We start from the raw sequence: 4,678 nt of genomic DNA on the forward strand, positions 1-4,678 counted from the left end.
CTATAATTCATTTTATATCAAATGGCAAACAAGTCATTGAACAGCACTCCCTGCAACATCTTAGTACAGAGGTCTGAATTTATGATCACAATGACCTGTGCCTTAAAGCCTAACCATTTTAAAGGTCTCTGGAATACTGTCATTGCTTTAGAAATATTGGCTACTTCATGTTCACATAGTAAATGTTTGCAGCAAATAACATTACAGATTCATAAACCCATAATTAACTCATGAGTGTTAATAGACAACTATGCTTTGACTTTTGCCTTTTGTGATAAGAAAATGTGAATTGGTCACTCTTGAAAGCACGAGACATTGTCTTTAAATTTGTATAGTAAGGGAACACAAAATAAAATGTAGCAATTATACTGGAACCATAACCTGCAAAAATAAAACAAACATCTCAAAAGGTACAAACAGGTTGTACCTGGACCTTAAGCAGCATAATCACCTTGATCTCACAAAGTAATATAAATAGCAACTTCAAAGTGTTAAGTATATTAACAATTCTCAAAATGCCAACTAGTGGACATACCCTTCAGGGAAGAAGAAAAGCAGCACACAAAAAATCTGAAGTTTATTAACAATATAAAATAAAGTGACTCCCCAAACCACATTCTTTGCAATAAATCTTTACAGTGAAAGTGTTCAAAATTTTGGGAAACTTTTTTTTTTTGGACTTCAATAGAACTGGGAAGTTGTCAACATTAAGAAATGGGTAGAAAATGCTGTCCTTTGGGTTCCTGGCCCTGCCTACTTCCATTTGGAATTCCTCCTAGACATTTATTACAGTACGGTCCTAGTTCTCCACTGGCTGTATTGACTCTGTGATAAAAGCCACGATCCACTCAGCTCTGGGTGAAAGCATACCAAATTCATTCCTGGTACCATGAAGTCATGCAAGAAATGTGAAAAAAAGTCCTAAGGAAAAGGCAGGACAGCTGAGGCTCTGCTCCTTCCCAACCTCCACAGCATGGTGAAGTCCCAATACTCCCACATGAAGCTGGAAAATGAATATGGTGCCTGCTGCTTAAACATGCCAGGCAAAACAAGAAATGTTGGCATGTGTCTCCAATCTGATAGCAAAGTCAATTAAATAAACTGAATATTGAATTTACAACTGTTTCCAACTAAACTCCTGGCGCTCATTCCATTTGTCATCACTAGTGGCACAATTTCAAGTGAAGTTTATGCAAAAAGACTCTCTTCATTCAGTGATGTGCACAGAAGGGAATCCCAAGAGTCTATCTGCTACTTTCTTGGTAGGATTCCAGATGAGAGTGCCCTGCTCTCCAGCAGCCAAAATGGCCTCTTTGTCCAATGTTCATCACACTTCTGGCCACATCCCTGAAGTCAGTTGGTGTCACGTGCATTCAGCACACTAGGTTTATTTAAATATGTGAAGCTCTTGCTCAGGTGCCCCAGGATTGTACCCCCATTAGTCCTGGGTTCCCAGTTTCATGTGGAGCAGCAGAGAGCAATCTGCTGAACCTTGCCCAGGTCCATCAGCAGCTGCATGATGCAATGCTTGAGCTGTGGAAGCCTGGCCAATGGCTCTGGGGACTCCAGCTCCCCAGTGTAGTCCAGCCAGCTCTCTAGCATGTCCAGTTCCCTCTCAATGGAGTCCATCCTGTGTGTGACTTCATCCGAAGAGACTCCATATGTGTCAGCAGGTTAAACTACTTCTGATGTTGGGTGCTCACCAACCCCTCTCCACCTCTGTCCAGCAGCTTCTGAGCAGGGGCTTCTTCTGGTAGGACCTTTTTGGAGACATAGTCCCTCACTTTTAGGGGACTGGGTTTGGGATAACTGTCCCTTCTGCTGCTGTCTTGGTCCCAAGGCCAACCCAGGCAAGGGGAGAGGGAATCATCATTCTCATGGAGGGAATTGACTGTATAATCCAGGGCAGAGCCACATGTCTCTACCAACTTTTGTTCCATGGCAAGGTAGTAGGCCTGGGGCTTCTGCTAGCAGTGCTCACTAGTGATGTAGAACTCCTCCACAGACTGGGGCAGCGGCAGGGGCTTCTCCACTGCCCCATTCAGAGTTCTATAGCTGGGGACTTCTTCCTTGCTCCTGGCATCCATGACATAGAGGTGTTTAGAATGAGCTCTCTCTTCCCCTGAGTGCTATTTCCAAGGTTGGCACCACAGTTGCAGGTCAGGATGCTCTCTGCTTTACAAGACGCTCATCTTGAGCTGTAAGCCATGCAGAACTTCAATCACTCTCTGCACGTCCCCAAGAAGCTGGTGAGTGGCCACAATCTTCTTCACATTCTGAGGGGAGTAGTCCTCTTCCAGAAATGCTACACCATGCACATGTCCTCTGCTCAAACACTCCTTGTCATACCAGTACTTACAGCCAGGCCTTTGACCTGGTGGGTCTTGGCAAATATAATAGGTGTATTTCTCAGGCAATTTTCTTCCAGGAATCCCATGCAGACCCCATGCTGCCAGCCCTGGCACTCTTCACACTGAATCATGAAATCATTTTCCTCCTGGACTTCACAGATGCAATGAAGTCCCTCAGAATCATAGTGGTCATCTCCATCGAGTTCCTCATGTGGGTTGGTGGTCACATCAAGATCTTGACCATACTTCTCGTCACTCCAAAGGAAGCTGTCAGAAGAAGACTCACTCAAATTATCCTCTTCGGATGCTTTTGATTTCGCTTTATGGTTGCCAGATTCCTTTTTTTTTTTTTTTTCAATATTTGAGATTTTATTGGCTGTGTTAAGGATCAGTACACATGATTCACTTTGTGCACAATTCTTAACATACATACCCAAAAAAAGCCATGCATTGTTTTTCAGTTATTTCAGTGACTTTCCAACTTCAAATTGAGGTAAATTTTCTGAAGAAGATTAAGAACCAGTATCTTCAAATGCTGACAAAGTGTTACTTAAGTCCCACCAATTCACAATTTTATATCACATATGCTATGTACTCAAATTTTTGATCTTCTACAGCACATTAACAAAATGAGGCAAACCAGACTTCTACTACCAAAGATGTTACAGAGTGCACACGATTCTGACAGGGCAACAATTAAGAAGTAGTTTTCTTTAGGAAACTATTCTACTAAAAAACATGGGAATCGAGGTCATTTAAAGTATTCAAGACATATTAAATGCATGACTGTAATTCCAATTTGTCATTTAGTATGCTTTGTATTGCAGGATGTAAAACTAACCCCCAACTATGGAATGTTAAGCTGACACCCAAGTGCCATCATTCAATATCCCACTATTTCTGGTTGTACGGGAGGCAAGGAGCACGTGGTGTGTGATTAATCAGACTTGACTTCTTTCTCTTCTCCTTCTTCAGGTAAATCTTCCTTGGTTTCTACTTTAGCCTGTTTTCCCTTGGCTCCCCTTTTCCCTTTTGCTTGCAATTTTTTTTTTCTAAACATTTATCCTTTCCTGCTGCCTTTTTTGGCTGCTTTCTTTCCACTTTAGCTGGGACAGGTTTAGCCGACAACCTCGCTAATCTCCTCTTGGGCTCCTCCTTCGCTGCCCCTTCCTCTTGGGTGCACATGGGAGGTTGGGTGGGGCGGGGGCGCGCGGAAGCTGAGGGTTCAAGCACACTGGAGCCTCGTGGAACTACGCAGCTCGACCACTCCATTCCTCCCGCAGCTCGGAGCTGTAGACCCATATGCACCACAGACTTGTGTGAGGACCCACACCTGGTGACAGCAGTGGTTCCAGAGAAGTGTCACTGATCTCCTCACTGAGGTTTGATTTGGGTCTACAGGGTCTCACAGGCACATTAATCCGCTGAGCTATTTGGCCGGCCCTGGTCTTTTCCTTTTCCTTTTCTTTTTCTTTTTCTTCTTCTTCTTTGGTTTCACTCTCATAAACTCTTTGAACTTTTCCTCTTTATTCTTTTCCTTGTCTTTTGCAGTTGGGTAACTGGCGGAGACCGGCTTCCTGGTCACATTCTCCTGGCTGGCCTTGTCAGAAGCTGAAGAGTCCATTGTTTGGACATGTGTCTTCCCTGAGCTGTCCTCTGGCTCTGGTGACTTCTCCATCCCATGGAAATACTTAGTGCAGCAATTTAGCTTTGCCAAAAAATTTTGAACAGTCCACAACATTGCATCTAAATTTGTGGTCCAGGTTGGCAGCTGGCACATTAGATATTACAATATCATCTGTTTTCTTAAAAGTACTTGGTACTTCCACAGTCAAAATCCCTTTTAATTCAGCAAGAGGAAATGCCAGTTCTGTTTTCATCCATTGATTTGCAGTTCAACCCAAGCCTGCAGCTCCTAATCCATCCCCAAAGGGGTGGCAAGTTAGTGTAGATGAGACCTGGCCAGCTTCCAAAGGTGATTTCAACTCGCCTTCTTCAGATTCCTTGGTACTAGCTGACGTGTCTTGCAGAGGATCTGCATCAACTGTGCCAACAAATCTGGTACTACTGAGTCAGGATCTAGGACCTCATGGGCCCCATTAGTGGGTAGTAAGGAAGACTGCCTTCTAAATAAGTCTTTTTCAAAGGAGTTTTTTTTAATTTTCCTGGGATGAATTTTTGTCAAGTTGAGGACATTTTATTTTTTTTTCATTTACTTTAATTTTTATTATTCCCTTAATTGTATAAACCTATGGGTTCTTTTTTTTTTCAAAGTTTTATTGATATACAGATAGCAATAAGACAGTTTCAAATCAAATCGGAAGTAC

General features: G+C 42.8%; 1 pseudogene across 1 annotated transcript in view; it reads right to left on the reverse strand.

Annotated features, from left to right (window-relative positions):
- Nucleotides 1–1,458: 1,458 nt before the first annotated feature.
- Nucleotides 1,459–4,678, reverse strand: part of LOC101591498 — a 5,064-nt pseudogene continuing 1,844 nt past the window's right edge. Inside the window, exons 2-4 of the transcript XR_001117075.1 lie at nucleotides 3,794–4,566; nucleotides 3,633–3,746; nucleotides 1,459–2,689 (exon numbers count right to left, since the gene is read on the reverse strand). The product of XR_001117075.1 is annotated as a PHD finger protein 20-like (transcript). The remainder of the gene's footprint in view (nucleotides 2,690–3,632; nucleotides 3,747–3,793; nucleotides 4,567–4,678) is intronic.

The sequence above is a fragment of the Octodon degus genome, unplaced genomic scaffold (assembly GCF_000260255.1).
Source record: "Octodon degus isolate 3935 unplaced genomic scaffold, OctDeg1.0 scaffold00034, whole genome shotgun sequence".
Lineage (NCBI taxonomy): Eukaryota > Metazoa > Chordata > Mammalia > Rodentia > Octodontidae > Octodon > Octodon degus.